We start from the raw sequence: 6,007 nt of genomic DNA on the forward strand, positions 1-6,007 counted from the left end.
TTGCTTGAGGATTTAAACATGGGATTAATATCCTCTACTTGTTGAATTTTTATTTGCGGCAGCCGCCGCCTAGTAGCCGACTGTCAAAATTTGACCACATCATCAAAAAGTAATTGGACGGTCTGTATTAAAACTCAAGGATTATTATATGCAAATATAACTTCTTTCTTTTTTGGATTTAGAGTTTGTAAATTTACAAACTCGAGCCCCTGGTATGTACCCGAATCTAAACCCCATTGTTTCGAAACTTCACCTCCACGCCATCTGCTTCTTCTATCAAAAGTCATCTTTTGCAAGTCCTAGTTTTAGAATTGTCTATCAAAAGTCATCTTCTTCTTCTATCAAAATGTCTTTCATTTTTGCCCCTTGGCTCAACCTGATCCTAAACCCAATTTTGCAAGCCTTAGTTTTAGAAATTCGGATCGTTCGCTTCCAACACGCTAATAGCATTGCCTCCAAACTCAAGAAGAGTCAAAAAATGAATAGTGAGAATTTGAGATATGGAAGGTTGAAGACCTGATTTTTCTTGGTTGGTAAAATTTTGTGTAAATTGAAGACCTAAAGTTTAAATGTCAACAATACCATCTTTGTGGGATTTAATGCTTTTGAGACCTTCCTCCTATAGAAAGGGAGAAATCAACTAAACAACTAGTAGTCAAAAAAGTTCGATGAATCTTTTTATACGAGAGTGAACTCATGTTAAGCATCCAAATGAAATCCACCAAGTAAAGGATTCTAGCACCAGTTACTGAATAAATGAAATGCAGCTATTGATTGGGAAAACAATACATTGAAGCAAAATGCAAGTGCCAAAAAGAGATAGGGTGTTGCTCTACTTTCTCTGCCATCCATGTTCGTTTCTTTCAGCAAGTTTGTAACCCTACAAGAGCAAGAAGAAAGTAAGAACAACAGGTTTGCAAGGGTTGGCGCGGCATTGATGGGTCGAGGGTCTTGGGTACAGCAAGGCATGGTTGCTGTGATTGGAGAAGTGGATGTAGGGGTTGAATCGTATAAAAATGTCCTCAATTGAGAGAGTGTGAATCATCTCCCTAATGGCCTTACAACCACAAATTATGTGAGGTCCACAAGTAAAAATTAATAAAACATTAAAAAAATAAATCACATCACCCTAACCCTGTAGGCCCCCTGTAATTCGTGGTCAATAGCTGTCGAGGGAGACCATCCAGACTCAACTGAGGGGCATAGAAACATATTGCCGAATTTCGGGCAGTTTGGTGATTCCAGAAACTTTTTTGAGGTTGAAACCGAGATAAACAAAAATTGGCTGAAATTTCAATGATTATTCGCGAGAAATCGCCGAATCAACCAATATATTGCCGATATCTCAATATTTTGGCGAATTCTGCCAATTTTTAAGCGATTTTTCTTGCGATTCTACAGCGGAATCTTTAAGGCCGATGAACCATCTTACTAATCCCGTCCCAATGATTCAAGCCTCAAAAAACAATGTGGTTAGGAAGGAGAATCTATATAAAATAATTTATGAAAATAATTAAAATTAAAAAGACATTTTATAGTAAAATTTAGGCTCTTTTTGGTATCAATTCTCATTCTCTATTATGAGATTTTTTTCATTGTTTTAAATGATTTGGTACCTATTATCATTTTGATTTTTATTTAAAATAATAGAAAATTTTCAAAAATCCATAATGAACTAAAAGTCCATTGTCGATTATGGGGACAATTCATTCTCTTCATTTATGCGGGGGCAAACTTAAAATTTTAAAATCAAGATGGGGGTATAACGGTAAAAACGCATTATTTTACAAAAGCCCCTCCCAAACCCTAACGGGAGCTTTCAATTCCTGCAAAAATTCTTCTCAATTTTAATGGGCGGCTTCTCAAACCCTCCTTTTTCTTTATCTCTATTAGAAAAGTTGCAAAGCACCCATCAATCTCTCCCAGGATCAACGGGACATGTAGTTCTTGAGAATCCGGTGATGCTGAATCGAAGAACTCATTCATCTCTGGTACAGAAACCTCCGGAAGCACATCGCTAGTCGCCATTGCAACCAAAACTCCTTGCTAGACACAACTGAATGACCGAGTGACCCTAAATTTCGGAATGATCTTCTGCTTTTTTTCCTTTTTGCAAGTGGAAGCGAGAATCGTATTGGGTCCGAGACTTGGTGTCCTGGAACAATATGATTTCAGGGTATTTACAGGGGAAATTTTGTGGGAAAGCACAGGAATTCTTTAGTGAAATGATTGGGGGTATTTCGGAGAGGCCGAACGAGTTAAGTGCAGTTAGTGCCATGACGGCTTGTTCAAGGATTGGAGACCTAGATTTAGGTCGGAAAATTCATGGGTTTGTTCAGGATGTTTTTGTGGGTTCATCGCTGATTGATATGTATGCCAAATGTGATTGTATACAGGATGCTCAGAAGGTGTTCGATAAAATGACATATAGAAATGTGGTCTGTTGGACGTCTATGATTGTAGGTTATACGCATAACTGGGTCTATTTAAGGAAGCAGTTCAGTTTTTTAGATGGCTCTTCAATTTTTGATCGGATATCCTTCATTCACAACAAGTTAAGGGCTCTGTGGATATCAACATGGTAGATGTACAAGGGAGAACCTTATGTTGGAGCATCTGGCATGCCACAAACAACGCTCTTTTAAAAGAAATACCATTTATATCTCTCAAATTCTGCACAGGAGTTCTTTTCAAAGAGCAGAAATTTAAACATGAAAAAACTGATTCGGTTCCTTTGGCAAATCCAACAGGAGCTTTATCACATGTTTTTAATCATGGAACATGTAACGGTTGCACACAAATGGAGCTTGGGAAAGACACAGCAGAAAAGAAGAGCGTGGCAATATCATTTGGGACAACAAAGACATCTTCTTGTAGCGCAGGCCATTCCTGCTATAGCTCTTCGCCTCTTGTTGTGGAACTTGAAGCAATCGAGGAATGGAATGCTATTGGCTCCTCCACACCTCAACATTGATAATTTACTTGTGTCATCCGATTGCAACTTTGGCTCTTCTCACCCCATAGATTGGTTAAGCTTTGGTTTATTACGGAGATTACCAACTGGTTCTCTCTATTTTATTGTTTTGGAGTTTTGAAAGGATTTATTTTTAATTTTATTTCATTTCTTTTTGGACTGATCTGTTTCACAAAGCTCTCGAACGATGCTTCCTCCTTGTTAAGAAATCGTTGAGCGAGTTTTAGATTTTTGGTGGCATGATATTATCTGGGCTTACCTTCTTTTCTTTTGATTTTTGCTGGTCATGGTGATATAGGTTCGATTTATGTCATTCACGTTTTGGATAATCTCTTCTTTTGGTTTTCGAATTTTTGGGTTAAGCTCCCTGTTTCCTTGATCGATGTTGATCTTATTTTGTAACTGTTTGGATAATGAACCGATTCAGCTATTGAAGCTTCACAACCCAAAACCTCATCAGCAGTTCCTTGGCCTTGATCAACCGTTATGCTTCCAGTGACCCTGTTGCTTAGAAGCCTTGTTAGTTTGATTTGGGTTTTGAATTTGGTTTTAGTTTTGTGTTTGATGTTATACTAGTTTGGTGTGGATATACTTATGTGCTACTTACAAAAAATGTATTGGAAGCTCTGTTTTCTATTTTCACTCGAAAAAAAATGGATTGCCTCAACGAGCAAAGTTGGGTGTTCTTCAATTTCTTGACTCCACGAACAAGGGAGATCGAATCTGCAGATGCTTAACTTATGAACCTAGTTCTATTTCTCCCAATTTAAAATCTAGCAACAATAGTTAAGTGAACAAAAACCGCCATGAGAACGAAGATCCAATAATGTAGTGAATGGGAAATAGAGGACTAGATCGAACTGGAGAAGGGGAAATCAAAGGGAAATCATTTTATTGTCAGACTTATTTTTCATTTTCTAAAAATTTTTCAATTGACATACCAAACTTATTTTTCATTCCATAATTTATTGTTGACAAATGTCACCAAACCATTTGTCATTCTTGACCAATAATGAATTCTTATACTTATTTCTTTTAAATAGTCATAATAGATAATGAGAATTGATACCAAAAAGAGCCTTAGTTCATTATGGATTTTTGAGATTTTTTTATTATTTTAAATAAAAATCAAAATGATAATAGGTACCAAATCATTTAAAACAATGAAAAAAATCTCATAATAGAGAATGAGAATTGATACCAAAAAGAGCCTAATAAGAGTAGAGTTTTGTTAACTTAAATGGAGTAGATACTTTTGTAAAAGTGACCTAGTATTATCTAATCATGTAATTTACGTGTTAAATTCGTATAGTAAGACAACAGGCATGACAAAAATCATTACTTAAGTCTTTTACCAGCTGCACCAAATAAAAAAGAGGGAAGCCACTCTTGAGTTATTTCTTAAAATTAATATCACTTCTTGAATTATTGAATTTATAAATCAAATTCTTTATAGGATAAAAATATATCAATGACACCTCATCCATTTAAGAAATCACAACTAAATGCAGATGTTAAATTTTTCAAAAAGATAAGAATATCCATGAATGACAATTTCTATGAATTTTGTCTATATGATTTTCCATTCTTTATCTTCTATTTGATTTTTGTTTTTCCAGGAACATTTTTGTTGTCTTCCTCTTCTGCTCCATCTTTTTCCTTTTGGACGTGGAGATAAATTAAAAATGTATAAATGAAAACTAGGTGAGTGCCTTTTTTGTATCCATTCTTATTCTTATTTTTTCATTCTTTTGAGTTTTTTTTTTAATATATATATTCTAAAACTTATTTTTGTTTGAAAGAACAGAAAAAACTTCATAATTCATAATAGATTTCTAGTCCATCATGGATTATGAGCCAATAACTCATTCTTTTAGTTTTTTTTTTGGAAGGAAACGTAAAATTTATTATAAATAGATAAAATATTATAAACGATAGTATTTCTTACCGTTAGCATTATCCATCCCGGATGATATTTGAGAGTGCTAACAGAAGGGCAAATGGGTTAAAACTTCAAAGCAATTTCTTGTGTGGATTGAACAAATCCCCATGTCTTCTCTTTTTTCTTTCTTCCATTCCACTTTCCAAAGCCCTTCGATCTTTCATTCCAATCGACATTGAAGGCTGAGTTTGAGCTTAAACGAAGTTTCTGGCAGAATCAGCAGTATTAGGTGTTGCGAAAGCCGAAGACGAAGAAGCCCAAACAAAACTTCGATTGGAAGCCTTAATGGTTTTTGTGACACCACACTCCACCAATGACTCACGTATTTAGTATTTCCATTCTCCATAGACCATAACAAGTCATTAAATGTAATAGACCTTACTACTCTATATATTTGCTATCCTAATTAATATCAAGCTTTTTGTTTAGGTTTTGATTTTGTTTTGTTCCATGGATTTCAATTAAATCTCAATGGTGTTATTGTGTTAAAAAATAAAAGATTTAATTGATAAATTAGATTAAATAAGTCGGTGACATTAATATTATGGGTTACTGAAAATTTCCTCAAAACAAAGTCTTTAACTCGCTGTCAACAGAACCATGGACCAAACTCGACGAAATTGCTTCAGTCCTATGCAATAATTGTCATGTGGAATTTTGGACTGTCGATTGAGATTTCAATTTCAACCATTGATATCGATCTGACGATCTGACGGGTTGAGTTGTTTTGCATGCCGGTAATTGAAGCAAAGTCCCAAACTCACTTGCTAAGAGAGCAATATCAACCGTAAGTAGAAATGTAATTTTTTTCTCTTCTTCAATAAAAAGCTCAATTTTCTAAAAAAAAGGAAAAAATGAAAAAAAAGAAAAACCCAAAACTCGACCCGACCAGCGGTAACCTAAAATTTACACTCGAACCAAAGAATCTCGCGGTCTTCTCTCCCTCTCCCCGTCTCAGTCTCTCGTCTCTCTTTTCAGGCTCTTATTAGTTACTCTGCAATCGTCGCAGGTGAACAGAGATAAAGCTTAGATATGATGGAAGAGTGGAGCCGTTTTTGATGTAGAGAATGTGGTTTATCGTATAAATATCT

Source organism: Hakea prostrata, chromosome 6 (assembly GCF_041222555.1).
Source record: "Hakea prostrata isolate BN-2017 chromosome 6, UWA_Hpros_2, whole genome shotgun sequence".
Lineage (NCBI taxonomy): Eukaryota > Viridiplantae > Streptophyta > Magnoliopsida > Proteales > Proteaceae > Hakea > Hakea prostrata.